Source organism: Rana temporaria, chromosome 2, assembly GCF_905171775.1.
Source record: "Rana temporaria chromosome 2, aRanTem1.1, whole genome shotgun sequence".
Taxonomy (NCBI): domain Eukaryota; kingdom Metazoa; phylum Chordata; class Amphibia; order Anura; family Ranidae; genus Rana; species Rana temporaria.
In genome coordinates this window covers 34,090,887-34,109,094 of record NC_053490.1, presented here as the reverse complement: position 1 = coordinate 34,109,094, position 18,208 = coordinate 34,090,887, and positions in this window count along the sequence as shown.

The following is an 18,208-nucleotide window of genomic DNA, read 5'->3' as shown; positions in this document are numbered from 1 at the left end:
CCGGCGTATATTCAAATTTGCCGCGTCGTATCTTTATTTGTAATTCACAAACAAAGATACGACGGCTTTTGGCTAAGATCCGACAGGCGTACGGCTTCGTACGCCTTCGGATCTTAGGTTTAATTTTCCGGCGGCCGCTGGGTGGAGTTCGCGTCGTTTTCCAGCGTCGGGTATGCAAATTAGCTGTTTACGGCGATCCACGAAGGTACGCGCGTTCGTCGCATTCTCTTACGTCGTCGCTAGTCGGTTTTTCCTGTCGCAAACATAAGCCTGCTTTTTCATGGCTTACATTTAGAACAGCCATGTTAAAGTATGGCCGTCATTCCCGCATCGAATTTCAATTTTTTTTTTTGCGTAAGACGTCCGGGAATAAGAAACGACGTAACGCACGTCGCCGTTCAAAAAATACGTTGGGGCGCCGTAATTTCGCGCGAAGCACGGCGGGAAATTTTCACACGGAGCATGCGCAGAACGTTCGGCGCGGCAGCGTGCCTAATTTAAATGGTACACGCCCCATTTGAATTAGGCGGGCTTGCGCCGGACGGCTTTACGTTACACCGCCGTAAGTTTACACGCAAGTGCTTGGTGAATCAGGCACTTGCGCTGAAAACTTGCGGCGGTGTAACGTAAAGACGATACGTTACGCCGCCGCAGATCTCTGTGAATCTGGCCCAAAGTTCCTACATGACATCTAAAGCCAACCAAACAATTCCTTGTATCAATCCATTATGCTTTGGTTCGGAAGCTTTGGCTGTGCTGGTTATAGCCCTTCTGACAGGTCCTCTTTAAAGCATTAACTTGATTTAGTTATTCAGACCCAATTGCTGTGTAATGGATTAAACAGCCCGTGTACCAATTATTTCCAAACAATATCACACACGTTTACTCATTTATGGTCGCCTTGAGTCAATTTTCCTATTTTCTTTTTTCAGAAAGAGGCCATTAAAGCTTTTCAGATGAGTCTTTTTTTTCATTTTCTTATTTTCTTCATCTTGTGTTAGAAGGAAACTCTCTTCCCATGGCTGCCTGGATCCTGGATGTTGGATGAACCCATTGTGTCCATCGTGAGATTCTTCCCCCATACAGTATTCCATTGTATAGGAGACAAAGGAATATCAGCTGGCTTTAAATTCCGAGCTCTCCCAACAACAATGGCTAGTCGCAGCCTGCAGCCATACAGAGCATTAGCAGGAATTCTTCTTTGGGTTGGGAAGCCACCTGCTGCTGGAGATCACTTGCTGCAAGACCAGGCTTTGTGCTCACGTTCATTAAAAGGATGTTTTGCTCATTTTCAGTCTCATTGGAGGTTTTACATTCGTATAAATGGGATTAAAAAAAAAATATATGATGTTAAATCTAACACGTGGCTTCCAGATGAATGCAATAAAAGATTGCAAAGTGTTCCTGTGGTTTTATCAGACAGGTGGGCTCCCTTGCTGTTGGCATCTGTTGTGTACAGCAGGTTTTCCTACGCCATGGCCTCAACTACTGACAGGTCCAAGTCTGGCAAAATGAAAAAAATACATTCAGTTAACCACTTAAGACCTGGACCAAAATGCAGGTAAAGGACCCGGACAGTTTTTGCGATTCGGCACTGCGTCGCTTTAACTGACAATTGCGTTGCGACGTGGCTCCCAAACAAAATTGGCGTCCTTTTTTTCCCACAAATAGAGCTTTCTTTTGGTGGTATTTGATCACCTCTGCAATTTTTATTTTTTGCGCTATAAACAAAAATAGAGCGACAATTTTGAAAAAAATTCAATATTTTTTACTTTTTGCTGTAATAAATATCCCCCAAAAATATATATAAAAAAAATGTTTCCTCAGTTTAGGCCGATACGTATTTTTCTACATATTTTTGGTAAAAAAATCACAATAAGCGTTTATCGATTGGTTTGCGCAAAATTTATAGCGTTTACAAAATAGTGGGTAGTTTTATTGCATTTTTATAAAAAAAAATGTTTTACTACTAATGGCGGCGATCAGCGATTTTTTTTCGCGATTGCGACATTATGGCGGACACCTTGGACAATTTTGACACATTTTTGGGACCAAAAAGGGGTTAAGTGTGACCTCATATGTGTTTCTAACTGTAGGGGGGCGGGGCTGGACATGTGACGTCATTGATCGCCTTTCCCTATATTTACACACAGCTCTCACTGTTCTTCAGCTCCGGGGGCCGATCGTGGGACTCCGGCGGCGATGTCCACGGGTCCAGCGCTCCTAGATGACGTCAGAATGACGAAACCGACAGAACGCCACACACTTCCGTCTTTTACATGCAAATGATATGCTCTGCTAAACCCACTCAATTGTGAGTACCCATTTGACTATTTAATAAAAGTTGGAAAGTTTTAAATATTATTACACTATCTGGGACCCTTTTTCTTTTTCTCCATATGGGATAGTCACTGGGAGCCCCTCCAGGATCACAGTAGGATGCTATTGCCAGAGTGCTGCACAGTGGCATACACTGTGAATGCTGTAGACACCAAGAGGGGGCAAAAATCCGGTGAGTGCGGGCCACATTGGTGCACAGTTTGAGGTGGTCACTGTGTGAAATAAGGAATTAGAAGCTCACAAAGCACCAAGCACTTATTTTTACTTTATTTTCTTTATATTTTTTTATTACTAATTTTCATATTAATTTGATTTTTCTGTTATTTATTCTATGTATACGTTTGGATTGGGAATCCATAATCCATACGTAGCACCAAAGATTTGTATATTTGGCACAAAGATTTATTAACGTACACTATTACATTTGACCTTTCTACTACCGTGTTTCCCCGAAAATAAGCCCGGGTCTTATATTAATTTTGGCAATCTAAAACACAGTAGGGCTTATTTTCGGGGTAGGGCTTACCATTTCACGTGCTGTCTTCTTGCCCCCTCTCCTTGCCTGCCTGGCAGGAATCCCCAGTGTGAAGTGAATCAAACACGGTTGTAAACTCCAAGAATCCTTTCCATTACAGTAGAATATCATGAAAAAGGTGTGTTTCTGTGTCACATACCTTCTTACAGCGCCACTCGGCGTTTCCATAGACGGCTGGAGCTCTCTCCCATGATCCAAGCATTGCAGAGGGAGGGGGGCAGACATTCCCCACCGACAGGCAGGAAAATAAAACATCAGCTAAGTGCCCCTCGGCGCCTTCCATAGCCTGCGGCGATCCGAGCATTGCAGAGGGAGGGAGGGCGAGATCCCCTGCTGACAGGAAGGGGAAGAGGAGGAGATAAGCTGAACGCAGAGTGTTTGACTACAGATTAGATTACAGAAACACACACGCTAGGGCTTATTTTCGGGGTAGGGCTTATATTGCAGCCCTCCTTGAAAATTGGGGTAGGTCTTATTTTCGGGGTAGGTCTTACTTTCGGGGAAACACGGTATGTATGGTCTCTCACCAATAAGCACATTTGCACTTTATTATACTCTTTATTATACGTTATATTAGGGTAACATCACTACCCACACTATTTGCATTGCACTTTTATACCTATATTAATTAAAGTAGCGCCATTTCTACCTTTATACCTCATTCAAATTTATTATTTTACTTAGGTGAAATACATTAAAGCGGGAGTTCACCCATTTATTTATTTTTTGACCTTTTCCCCTTAGATTGATGCTCGTTTTGTCTAGGGGAATCGGCTAGTTGTTTTAAAATATGAGCCGTACTTACCCGTTTACGAGATGTATCTTCTCCGTCGCTTCCGGGTATGGGTCTTCGGGAGCGGGCGTTCCTTCTTGATTGACAGTCTTCCGAGAGGCTTCCGACGGTCGCATCCATCGCGTCACTCGTAGCCGAAAGAAGCCGACCGTCTGTGCGGCTCTATACTGCGCACCGACGTTCAGCTTCTTTCGGAAAATCGTGACGCGATGGATGCGACCGTCGGAAGCCTCTCGGAAGACTGTCAATCAAAATAGGAACGCCCATTCCCGCAGCCCATACCCGGAAGCGGCGGAGAGTATGCATCTCGTAAACGGTAAGTACGGATCATATTTTAAAACAACTAGCCGATTCCCCTAGACCAAACGAGCATGAAGCTAAGGGGAAAAAGTATATTGTAGGGGTGAACCTCCGCTTTAAGTAGGGGCAGCTGCTTAATTAATTAAGGGTGTCAAAACCCCACTATCAGATTCAGGTATTATTATTTTTTGTCCATAGCACGGATTCATTCATCCCATTACTGCGCCAATGCCATAAAAGGTCCAGTTACAGTAAGCCTGACAACACCTTGATACACCTCACAGCTTCTGTCACACTGTAATCTGGAGTGACAAGACCAAAATAGAGCTTTATGGTCACAACCATAAGCGCTATGTTTAGAGAGGGGTCAACAAGGCCTATAACGACAAGAATGCCATCTCCACTGTGAAGCATGGCCGTAGCTCACTGATGTTTTAAGGGGTGTGAGCTCTACAGGCATAGGATATATTGTGAAAATTCATGGCAAGATGAATGCAGCGTGTTATCAGAAAATACTGGCAGATAATTTGCATTATTCTGCAGGAAAGCTGCGCATTGGGATGCTCTTGGACTTTCCGGCACGACAATGACCCGAAGCACAAGTTGACCCTCCAGTGGTTACAGCAGAAAAAAGTGAAGGTTCTGGAGTGCCCTTCACAGTCTCCTGACGTCAATATCATCGAGCCACTCTGGGAAGATCTCAAAAGTGTGGTTTATGTAAATGCAGAAATAAAATAAATTAGTTTTGCCTGCTCATTCAAGGTCTTGACAAAGCATGTGTGTGTTCGAAAATGGTAGTCACGGCAACAGGGACGCTGCGTCCCATGCTGGCCGCAGCTGGTTTCTTCCTGGATACCTCAGTCCCGTCTTGGACTTTGGTGACATCCTCCTCCCTGCCGCATACCATGGTATTTCCCTAGCTACGTGGCCTCATCAACATCGCCAGTGTCAGTGACACCATCACCCCATGCCGGCGGGCCCGGCTCACAACACACTGTAGCTGGCATTGTTTTGCGGCTTTTATGGTCGGTATCAGTGGCGGCTGGTGCTCAAAATTGTTGGGGGGGCGCAAACAAATGAAAAAAAAAGACAATTGCAGCCTCACTGTGCCCATCAAAGGCAGCCACTGTGCCCATCAAAGGCAGCCACTGTGCCCATCAAAGGCAGCCACTGTGCCATGCCATCAATTGTCGCCACTGTGCCATCAATTGTCGCCACTGTGCCATCAATTGTCACCACTGTGCCATGCCAAACGCAGCCACTGTGCCATCAATTGTCACCACTGTGCCCATCAATTGTCACCACGGTGCCATGCCAAACGCAGCCACTGTGCCATCAAATGCAGCCACTGTGCCATGCCATCAATTGTTACCACTGTGTCCACATCAATTGTCCCCACTGTGCCCACATCAATTGTCCCCACTGTGCCCACATCAATTGTCCCCACTGTGCCCACATCAATTGTGCCCACTGTGCCCACATCAATTGTGCCCACATCAATTGTTCCCACTGTGCCCACATCAATTGTCGCCACTGTGCCCACATCAATTGTTCCCACTGTGCCCACATCAATTGTCGCCACTGTGCCCACATCAATTGTCCCCACTGTGCCCACATCAATTGTCCCCACTGTGCCCACATCAATTGTCCCCACTGTGCCAACATCAATTGTCCCCACTGTGCCAACATCAATTGTCCCCACTGTGCCCACATCAATTGTCCCCACTGTGCCCACATCAATTGTCCCCACATCAATTGTCCCCACATCAATTGTCCCCACTGTGCCCTGTAAAATGCTGCCAGTCAGATTCCCATGGGGCACTTACCTTCCTGGGGTTCGCCATCCTCCTTCCACAGTGCCTCTATGTCTTTTGTCGCCCTCGATGACGCTTTAGCCAATCAGGTTACTGATAACCAGAATCAGTGAACCTGATTGGCTGAGACGGCCGTCACTCTTATCCAAGGGACGTAGCCCACTACGTTCCGAGGATAAGACATCCGGGCCACTGTGCCCATCAAAGGCAGCCACTGTGCCCATCAAAGGCAGCCACTGTGCCATGCCATCAATTGTCGCCACTGTGCCATCAATTGTCGCCACTGTGCCATCAATTGTCACCACTGTGCCATGCCAAACGCAGCCACTGTGCCATCAATTGTCACCACTGTGCCCATCAATTGTCACCACGGTGCCATGCCAAACGCAGCCACTGTGCCATCAAATGCAGCCACTGTGCCATGCCATCAATTGTTACCACTGTGTCCACATCAATTGTCCCCACTGTGCCCACATCAATTGTCCCCACTGTGCCCACATCAATTGTCCCCACTGTGCCCACATCAATTGTGCCCACTGTGCCCACATCAATTGTGCCCACATCAATTGTTCCCACTGTGCCCACATCAATTGTCGCCACTGTGCCCACATCAATTGTTCCCACTGTGCCCACATCAATTGTCGCCACTGTGCCCACATCAATTGTCGCCACTGTGCCCACATCAATTGTCCCCACTGTGCCAACATCAATTGTCCCCACTGTGCCCACATCAATTGTCCCCACTGTGCCCACATCAATTGTCCCCACATCAATTGTCCCCACATCAATTGTCCCCACTGTGCCCTGTAAAATGCTGCCAGTCAGATTCCCATGGGGCACTTACCTTCCTGGGGTTCGCCATCCTCCTTCCACAGTGCCTCTATGTCTTTTGTCGCCCTCGATGACGCTTTAGCCAATCAGGTTACTGATAACCAGAATCAGTGAACCTGATTGGCTGAGACGGCCGTCACTCTTATCCAAGGGACGTAGCCCACTACGTTCCGAGGATAAGACATCCGGGAGCTGAAGGGCTGTACTGGGAAAGCCGCTGGCTCTGATAGGCACTTCCGCACAGCCAACCAGCTGTCCTTATTCAGATAATCTGACTAGGCTGGCCACAATAACATACACTCATGCAATGCATGAGTGTATGTTATTTGCGCGGCGCTGCAGAATTAATTTTTAAAAGCCTTAAAGGGCCCATTTTTTTTTCTTTTATGACTACAGGAGGGGGGGGACGGTGCCCTGGCGCCCCCTATGGACCGGCCGCCACTGGTCGGCATCCCACATTTAGTTGTCTCGGTCTGACTTAGTGATCCATCAGTGCCTGAGCAAACCTTTACAATGCGGAAAGGTTGACATCCAACTTTTTACTGTTTTAATCTTCCAATAAATTGCCAGCAACTCTATTGAGAACATACATGTTTTTTTTGCAGCCATTACTCTCTATTTTCAGCTCAGCTTCTGAGCGCTGTCAGCCCCAATGGTCTTCAGCATTTCAGCGCCTGATCCTATGACATCAGACAGCAGCGCGGTTCAGCTGGACCTATACCTGTAACGGCTCTGGTGAACGGAGTGAACCACAACTGTGGTAGCAAGGATTTCAATGCTCTTCTTTATGTGAGAATTCAGTATTAGACCCCAGGCATCACTCCACACAAACAGGAGTTTGGGGTTTTTAAAATTATAGTATACACTTGAAGGTTCGAATGCACAACTGTATGCAAGTGATTATTAGTATTACATAGCGTCGTGCATTGAGCCACTAAGGGAGAAGGTATAAAATACGTCAACCCTTAGCATATAAAAGTTTAGGCGAACATGTTTCGCAAGTTAGGGCAAGGCCCATAACCAAATAACACGTATGTCAAGCTCGTAGTAAATAGGAGTTGTAGAGACAACTAATAGTTGCATATAAGAGGCAAATATACCTCAGGTAATTTGAGTGTAGATGTCCCTTTAAGATATTCCTTAGCAAACAGTCATAGGCACAACAGTCTATCCCAAGCAGTATGTTAATAGCCACAACCCATAATAAATAACAGCAATTGTTTTAGATGGAAAGTATGCAGAAGATCTGTCTATAGAACTACAAGTGACACAATTGCTACTTATCCGTTTGCAGGGCTTCAGTGTTTAGCAGCAAGGGACTCCGTAGTGTAGGGCATCAGCAAGGAAGAACTCCCAGGTTGTCCGCAGCGATGGCAGGCTGGACACAGTGAAGGTCTTTGCTAGCTGGCCATAATGTTGCCTGTATTGTAGCATGGCCGGTACGGCTGACAATAATAGAACCCTGTTTCTATGTAAAGCCAATGCCTTTATAGGCAGGAAACAGGTGTATGCCAGGTGGAGTGCACTAATTCAAGGAAACCGCCGATTCGCGGCGCACTTCCGCGTTCCAAGCTGCAACGCACCTGGCACCGAGCGATGATGTCATCGCGCGGGCGCCGTATGCGTTCCAGCATGGAACGCATTACGGCGCTGTATGGAGCGCCTGTTACAATACCATACCTTTGGGTGTTTTTTTCAGTGACTAGCGCCTAGAACTCTATGGCCCGGATTCAGAAAGCACTTATGCCGACGTATCTTTATATACGCCGCGTAAGTGCACAGATGGGCCGTCGTATCGATGCGCCTGATTCTTAAAGCTAGATACGCCTGAAATTTGGCTCCATCCGACCGACGTAAGTCTCCTACGCCGTCGTATCTTGGGAGCATATTTACGCTGGCCGCAAGGGGCGCTTCCATTGTTTTACGCGTCGAATATGCAAATGACCGAGATACGCCGATTCACAAACATACTTGCGCCCGTTGCTGTAATCTACGTCGTTTACGTAAGGCGTACATTCGGCGTAAAGTTAAGCCTCATAAAGCAGGGGTAAGTCATGTTAGTGTATGGACGTCGGAACAGCCGTCGGATTTTACGTTGTCTGCGTAAGTCGTACGTGAATAGGGCTGGGCGTAGGTTACGTTCACGTCGAAGGCATTGAGCCGTCGTATCTTGGGGGGTATATGCGACGTGATTCTGAGCATGCGCGTGCATGCGCCGTTCGTTCGGCCCTTTATTTACATGGGGTCACGCTTCATTGTAATACATCACGCCCACTACCTGCCTACTTTGAATTAGGCGGGCTTACGCCGGCCCATTTACGCTACGCCGCCGTAACTTAGGGAGCAAGTGCTTTGTAAATACTGGGGTGGATTCAGAAAGCAATTGCGTCTGCGTATCCATAGATACGCAGCGTAGTTGCTTAGTTTCGCCGGCGTAACAACTTTTCTGTATTCAAAAAGCTTGTTACGCCGACTGCAGCCTAAGATATGACTGGCATAAGGCTCTTATGCCGTCGTATCGTAGGCTGCATTCTTACGATGGCCGCTAGGTGGCGTTCCCGTAGTGGTCAAATTGCATACTCACGCCGATTCACAACCCTACGCGCGCCCGGCGTTCGCATTTTACGTCGTTTGCGTTCGTCGGTTTCTGCGTAAGGCTGCTCATGCTATTAGCAGGGGCAGCCAATGCTAAGTATACCCGTCGTTCCCGCGTCGCGATGTTTGAAAATTACGTTGTTTGCGTAAGTGAATCGTGAATGGCGCTGGACGCCATTTACGTTCACGTTAAAGCAAATGACGTCCTTCCGACGTCATTTGCCGCAATGCACGTCGGGAAAGTTTCCCGACGGAGCATGCGCACTACGTTCGGCGCGGGAACGCGCCTAATTTAAATGATCCACGCCCCCTACGGGATCATTTAAATTACGCGCGCTTACGCCGGCCATTTTTACGGAGCGCCCATGCAAATTACGGAGCTACTGCTTCGTGAATGAAGCGTAGCGCAGGTAATTTACGGAGGTGTAGCGTTAAAACGGTACGCTGCGCCTCCGTAAGAGTGCGCAGCCCTACCTGAATCTAGGCCACTGTTCTTGCCTCTCTACGCCTACGTAACATGAGCTACGCCCGCTCAAAGATACGCCGCTGTACGTGAATATGGGCCTATTTCGTAAAAAATTTGTGCACAACTGTATAAGTACCTGTAATAAATAAACAAATTCAATGCTGCTTTATTGTTCTACGTTAGCGACTTTCTAATTAGTCAAGCTTAGATGCCTGGGACCTTTCACATTGGAAAAATACAAGAAATAGCAACTTCCAGCTAATTTTAGGACGTAGCCTTTGTTATTTTGACTTCTTCCTCTCCTCCCAACTCATATAGAAGAATGTGGTTCAAAATCCTAACAACAAAAGAGGAAATACATTGCGACAGGAACAATTACTGTCAACATTTAAGACATTCATTGACCCAACAAATTGTTATCTGCTTTCTGGAGAACCAGAGAGCCCTGTGACGTATTTAAAGGGGATGCGAGGATTGACACTTCCTGCCTATGTTGGAGTTTGTCTTTGAGAGTCAATTAAGAGCTGGGAATTCTGGGAAAATTAGTCTAAGCAGATAATCATAAGAGTGTAACACAGATACATGTTAACCAAAGTTGGATGTATAGCCAGCCACACATCTGAGTACAGACCCAAAGAAGTAATAGGTGTTAAAGATAAGGAGGCCTAGTTCTACAGTACAATGGAGGATAAGGAAAGGATTCATAAAGCAATATTGGAAGGAAACTTCGATCGCCTTCCCACCAGACAGCAGCGATTGTCCGTAAAGGTTTTTCTGTGTGCCGACCCTCTTGGTAAGTGTTTATTTTTTTCATAGCACCAATATAGTTTGCAGAACTATATTTAGAGTACATGGAGCCAGGGGTTCCCAGTATTAAAGGGTAGCTGGTTTCTCCAAGTATACAGTTGTGTTCAAAATTATTCAACCCCCCACTGAAATTGATTGTTTTGCCCAGTTTGACATTGATTTTGATCAGTCATCCTGCTTACAATTAAATCAAAGAGGCACGTGTAGGTCAGACAAATATAACATAACATTTATAATGAAATAACCACAAATGTATTTTCTGTGCTTACATCATTATCAGTTTTATTCAACCCCCAAGTGACATTCAATCTTAGTACTTAGTACAACATCCTTTTACAGTTATAACAGCTTTTAAACTTGAAGCATAGCTTGACACAAGTGTCTTGCAGCGATCTACGGGTATCTTCGCCCATTCGTCATGGGCAAAAGCCTCCAGTTCAGTCACATTCTTAGGCTTGCGCACTGCAACTGCTTTCTTTAAGTCCCACCAGAGGTTCTCAATTGGATTTAAGTCTGGTGACTGCGATGGCCACTCCAAAATGTTCCAGCCTTTAATCTGCAACCATGCTCTAGTGGACTTGGAGGTATGCTTGGGATCATTGTCCTGTTGAAAGGTCCAACGTCTCCCAAGCCTCAGGTTTGTGACGGACTGCATCACATTGTTATCCACTATCTCCTGGTACTGAAGAGAATTCATGGTACCTTGCACACGCTGAAGCTTCCCTGTACCTGCAGAAGCAAAACAGCCCCAAAGCATGATTGACCCCCCGCCATGCTTCACAGTAGGCAAGGTGTTCTTTTCATCATAGGCCTTGTTCTTCCTCCTCCAAACATAGCGTTGATCCATGGGCCCAAACAGTTTCATCAGTCCACAGAACACAATCCCAAAACTTCTGTGGTTTGTCCACATGACTTTTGGCATACTGCAGTCGACTATTCTTATTCTTTAGAGACAGCAAGGGGGTGCGCCTGGGAGTTCTGGCATGGAGGCCTTCATTACGCAGTGTGCGCCGTATTGTCTGAGCAGAAACTTCAGTACCCACATCTGACAAATATTTTCTCAGTTCCTCAGCAGTCACACGGGGACTTTTCTCCACTCTATGCTTCAGGTAGCGCACAGCAGTCGAAGTCAGCATCTTCTTTCTGCCACGACCAGGTAGCGTTTCAACAGTGCCCTTTGCCTTGAATTTGTGAATGATGCTTCCTATGGTGTCTCTTGGTATGTTTAACATCTTTGCAATCTTCTTATAGCCATTGCCCTTCCTGTGAAGAGTAATCACCTCTTCTCTTGTCTTCCCGGACCATTCTCTTGACTTCACCATGTTTGTAACCACACCAGTAAATGTCTAGAAGGAGCCGAGTATCACAGTCATTTTAAAGCTGCCTAATTAATGCTTATTAGGCTTTATTGCTGCTCCCTGACATCCACAGGTGTTTTCAATACCTGATTGAATACACTTCAATGAACCTCTGTTCTTCAGAGTGGTAGTCTTTAAGGGGTTGAATAATTGTGTAAATGAAGAATTCACAAAATAAATATTTACTACTGTATTACAAAATCGATTGATGTCATTTTAGTTGCATATGGTTCTTTAACCACTTCCCGACGGCCGTACGACTATATACGGCCGCCGGGTGGCTCTACTTCTCTGGGAGGCCGTGTTTTTACGGCCGCCCCTTTTCGCGTTCCCCGCGCGCGCTCCCGAGCGCGCAGCGGGGAACTGCTGTGCTGGCCGTGTCCCTTGGACACAGCCAGTCACAGATCGCCGTGAACGGCCAATCGGAGCGGCCGTTTCCTAGGCGATCTGTGCGGCCAATGAGAGATGATCTCATATGTTTACATATGAGATCATCTCTCATTCCCGGCTCTCGCAGACAGCGGTGCTGTCAGGGGAGAGAGGAGACGGATCTGTGTCTCTTGTACATAGGGACACAGATCGGTCACCCCCCCAGTCACCCCCCCCTCCCCCACAGTTAGAACACTAATTAGGATACACATTTAACCCCTTCCTCACCCCCTAGTGTTAACCCCTTCCCTGCCAGTCACATTTATACAGTAATTAGTGCATATTTATAGCACTGATTGCAGTATAAATGTGAATGGCGCCAAAAATGTGTCAAAAGTGTCCGATGTGTCCGCCATAACGTCGCAGTCCCAATAAAAATCGCAGATCGCCGCCATTTCTAGTAAAAAAAAAATTTTATACAGTAATTAGTGCATATTTATAGCACTGATTGCAGTATAAATGTGAATGGCGCCAAAAATGTGTCAAAAGTGTCCGATGTGTCCGCCATAACGTTGCAGTCCCAATAAAAATCGCAGATCGCCGCCATTTCTAGTAAAAAAAAAATGTATACAGTAATTAGTGCATATTTATAGCACTGATTGCAGTATAAATGTGAATGGCGCCAAAAACGTGTCAAAAGTGTCCGATGTGTCCGCCATAACGTCGCAGTCCCAATAAAAATCGCAGATCGCCGCCATTTCTAGTAAAAAAAAAAAAAATAATAATAATAATTCTGTCCCTTATTTTGTAGGCGCTATAACTTTTGCGCAAACCAGTCGCTTATTGCGATTTTTTTTTTTTTTTTTTACTAAAAATATGTAGAATACGTATCGGCCTAGACTGAGGATAAAAAAAACGTAAAAAAAAAAAATTGAGCTATTTATTATAGCAACAAGTAAAAATATTTTTTTTTTTTTCAAAACTGTCGCTCTATTTTTGTTTAAAGCGCAAAAAATAAAAACCGCAGAGGTGATCAAATACCACCAAAAGAAAGCTCTATTTGTGGGGAAAAAAGGACGTTAATTTTGTTTTCGAGCCACGTCGCACGACCGCGCAATTGTCAGTTAAAGCGACGCAGTGCCGAATCGCAAAAAGTCCTCTGGTCAGGAAGGGGTTTAAGTGCCCAGTAAGGAAGTGGTTAAGAAGTCCTTGTAGGATTTCATTCTGAATACAAGTACAAATGTACACTAAATTCCCTAAAACCCTTTACAGCATTGGGGGGTTGAATAATTTTGAACACAACTGTATGTAGTCATTTTAAAATTAAAGTGGTGCAGTGGGAACATGCTTCTCTCAGTACACAGAATAAGAGGATCCCAGAATTACAGGGGTGCAGGGGAGCAGGCTTAAGGCTGCATTCACACCTGAGCGTTTGGTCGCCTGAAGCGCAACGCTCCAAAACGCTAGAGGGGAAAAAATACATTATTCTCAATGGAGATGGTTCACATCTCCATTCCATAACGCCTGACGCCGAACGCCTGAAGCTCAAACAAGTTCCGGACCCTTTTTTGTCGCGCGAATCGGGCAATATGGGCATTTTTGAGCGTTTGTATTTCCCATAGAAAGTAATGGAAACACTCGATTCAAGCGACTAGCGCGACAACGAGCGTTTGCTACGGGCGTTTTGTCGCTTTAATCAATAGAACATTTCACCCAGGCAGAAGATAAATAAAATCTACCAACATAGCAACAAGTGATGAAAAGATGATAATTTATCCTATTGGCTAAAATAAAAAACGTCGAAGTACAAAAACGTCGGACGACGCTGTATGCAAACGCGCAAATGCGCACGACAAATGCCGGAAAAAAAACGCCAGCAAAAAAAACGACCAAACAAGCTACGCTCAGGTGTGAATGCAGCCTAATGGAGGTCTCTTTCCAGGCAGTTCCATGTGCCCAATTTCACTGCAGACCATTGCAACTCAACATTCTGGAAGCATGGGACAAGATGGAACAATCTCTGGATCATACCCTATGCCTGATCAGCAAAACCAGATTTATCCTGGCATGGTTGGTCACAAGTTCGGCACTGGAACAGAAAAAAAGGACTTCTTCCCAATGCTTTGTAGGTTCTAACAAAGGATACCAACTTGTCAGCCTGGAGTGCAGTCCTAGACACCCTTTGGGAAGAAGACACTTGGTTGTCGGATAAAGCTAGTCTCCGAATCAATATCCCGGGATCCAGAACTATTTAATTAACCTCTCTGTAAGCTTACTGAGCAGGATTCAATCATACAATGCCAGGGACAGTAGGCTTCTCCCAGTACAAGGAGTAGGGGATCTCAAATTTAGAGGGGTGCAGGGACAGTAGTCTTCTACTACGTGGCGTGGGGTCAGGAGAGCCCAGACATAAAGCAGTGTGGAGATTTTAGGCTTCTTCCAGTACATGGTGTCAGGGGATCTCAAATTTAAAGGGGAGCTCAGAAAGCAGGCTTATCCGAGTACATGGAATCAGAGGATCCCAGAATTATAGGGGTGCAGGGGGAGCATTTTTCCCCCAGTTCAAGAGTCAGGGGAATTCAGAAATAAAGAGGTGCAAAGGTTGCAGACTTTTCTCAGTACGTGGTGTCAGGTGATCCCAGAATTAGGTGTAGGGGGAGCAGGCTTCTCCCAGTACACGGAGTCATAGGATCCCAGAATAAAGAGGTGTAGGGGTAGGGAGCCTAATATATGGAGTCAGGAGATAAAGGCATTACAGAGGTAAAGGGAGAAGAGGCTTCGTCCAGCACATGGATTCAGGGGATCCTACAAAAAGAGGGGTGCAGAGGCAACAGGCTTTTTACAGTGAATGAAGGCAGGGGGTCCTAGCATAATGGGAAGGCTTAACTGCTGAAATTTCCTGGTAGTGGGCAATTTGAAATCTAGATTTAATTTTTTTGTGTACACTAGTTCATATATTTTTTATTACGTCTTTTTTATTGGCTAAAGTAGGATCGAACAGGAACATGGTCGACCATAGCCAAAAACATAGTCGTAAAAGACATGACTATCATGTCAATGTTACAATGGGTCAGCATGTAAAAACAGGTAAAGGAATAGACCATCAGAATGTAAAACCAATCAACATAAAAGAGAAAAATTAAATAAAAAGGAAAAAAGGGGCAAACCAAGGATTCCACTGCGGAAACATAGCCAATGAATCTGCATCATAGGTCTAGTAAGGCTTGCCTAATGTCAGTGTTCAATCCAGCCTAGGTAAAACGGTTACACTTTAAGATTTTCAAAGCAAAAAGACATACACACATACCCCCACCACAGCTCAAATGTTTTTGGCACATTTGACATTTTTATCTGTTTAAAACAGGGGTCTCCAAACTTTCTAAACAAAGGGCCAGTTTACTGTCCTTCAGATTTTAGGGGGGCCAGACTCTGGCCAGTGGGAATAGATTTTATTTCTAGCATTGACAAAAAAAAAAGAATAAAACAGTGTGGGGTCCCCTCCACAATCCATACAAGACCCTTATCCAAGCATGTAGTCTGGCAGGCCAGAAAAGTGGAGGTGATAAGTGAGTGCCCCCCCTCCTGAACCATACCAGGCCACATGCCCTCAACATGGGTGGGGTGGGTGCTTTGGGGCAGGGGGGGCTCTGTGCTTCCCACCCCAAAGCACCTTGTCTCCATGTTGATGGGGTCAAGGGCCTCTTTCCAAAAACCCTGGGATGTGATTGTGGGGGTCTGCAAGTAAGGGGAGCTTATCCGAATTTGGAATCCTACCTTTAACAAGGGGCCCCCAGATCCTGCTTCCCCCCCCCCCCCATGAATCACATCTTTGATATCAGGGGGAGGAATAGTACCCCATTGTTGGTGTCAGGGACATGAATCATGCCCTATTATTGGTGTCAGTGGGAGGAAAAGTGTCTTGTATTAGTGGGATAAATAGTAGTCCAAGGGCCTGATAAAGGAAAGCAAAGGGCTACATCTGGCCCCCGGGCCACAGTTTGGAGACCACTGGTTTAAAACATTAATACAAAATGCCTTATCCTTGTTATAGTGATTCTTTTTAACAAATGTTGGAAATGCCCTTTAAATAATTTTCTGCAAGTTGGCTAGATTCCCAAGAAGATATATTTTTAAAAGTACAAAACGGACACTAGTGTTTAACTCAGCTGCACTTATGTATTTTGATGTTACAGTTGGTGCAAGCAACATTTAAATACCAGAAGACAGGAAAAACAAAGCCTGATATATCTTTGCTAAAAAAAAAAAAACACACAAAAAATAACAAATGTAAGGGTAAAATTAGTAGGATAAAGATAAAATAGTCACAGGGACATTTCCTCTGGATAAAATTAGAGTGCTAGATTATTCCTTACAAACACTTCTGTTCCAGGAATAGGTACACAAACTCTCAGTATCGTATTTAGCTAGAAATGACATACCACTCCACACAAATTCTCAAATCCCGGGGGTTCACTGTACTAAAAAAAGTTCCTTCCAACTGTAGCGCCTGGTTACTTTAGGTACCGGTGCCAGTTAAATTTAGAGGGAGATCAGAGTGTAGTTAAACTCTGATCCAAATTGTTAAGTGCAAAACAGGGTCTCTGTCTCAGCTTGGCTGTGCTGTAGGCTAATATGTTGTGCTGGGGTGTTCTTCCAACCCTGGTGCTGCAGGTGGCAGCAGTGGAGTCAAGGTTTGGGTGCTCTTTCCCAGCAGCCAATCAGGAGGGTTTGACCTCGCTGTGCATGCTGGAGAGGGGTATTTATGAGGCAGACGCCATTGGTTCTGGGTCTTCTTTTTCGAGTGTGGCACCCACCTTTAGGGTGACCACAATACGGCGCCCCGGTGTTATGGCCTGCCTGGCCAGGGCGTGTGTGCCACGCGGTGTTCCTGGTTTGGGGACCATGTTGGCTTGGAGCATCTGAACAGTGACGGGGACCCAGTGAGCGACTGGGTTCCCACATTTGAGGATCCCAAGCTGTATTGCTGTGGGGAGTTCCCCATGAGAAGAGCCAATGAGAGGCTGGCGACCCAAAAGGGCCTCGACAAACCACCGGGGATCAAGGTAGTCGGACACTGAGGGATTGATCACCTGTCAGTCGGTACCTGAGCGACAAGTTGAAGGAGATCCAGACGTAATTTATCTAAGGAGGATTATCTCCTTAACTACAAATCAGAGAGGGCCTGTGGCAGAGGTGTCTCTCTGGAATTCACCAAGGAGGGTCTGTGGCAGAGACTTTTCCTCAAGTTCAAGTTCACCAAGGAGGGTCTGTGGCAGGGACTCTATCCTACAAATGTTCGAGTGATACTCCGGCTGCCAGGTCAGTGAGAGTGGCCTGTCCGGGTACACTAAACCCACTCGGGCAGGAGTGGCGCAGAGAAGTGTTACGCTTAGGAGCAGGACTGTTTCCCTATTATCACGCCTGAATCTGCTGTTCTCCTTTCTTCTTCAACTTTACTTTCCTCACCACAAGTTTATTGTTTTTACCCGGCTGGGTAATAAAGAGCACAGCAAAGAACACCTGTTGTGGACATTCCATTACTTCTACCAAATGCAATACGCATCATTCACCCCTAGGAATTTGGGGGAACCATGAGGTAAATGTGCCACCCAAAACAACCAACAGCTCCTCCGGGGGTAATGCTACACAACATTTTTTGTGCCTTTATGTAGCCATTACCTTCTCTCCCAAATTTGAAAAGCTCAAGAAATCTTCAATGTATAATTTATCTGCTCATGTATGCCAGTATGTCAGTGTATTCTGACATACAATAACGCCTCAAAGATGATTTCCCCATCCACTTTGAATGTATGGAGTCGGACCAATTGGCCTTCAGGAGAAAGATTAAAACCCATCTCTTCTGAGGTCAAGGGGTTCCTTACCCATGAAATGGATACAGCGCCCAGAGGCGATTCAGTTCGCATGTGTTGCGCTTTACAAGTCTCTCACTCACTCTCTCTAAACTGAAAAAAGCCATATATAGAAGTCTTCTTTCCTATA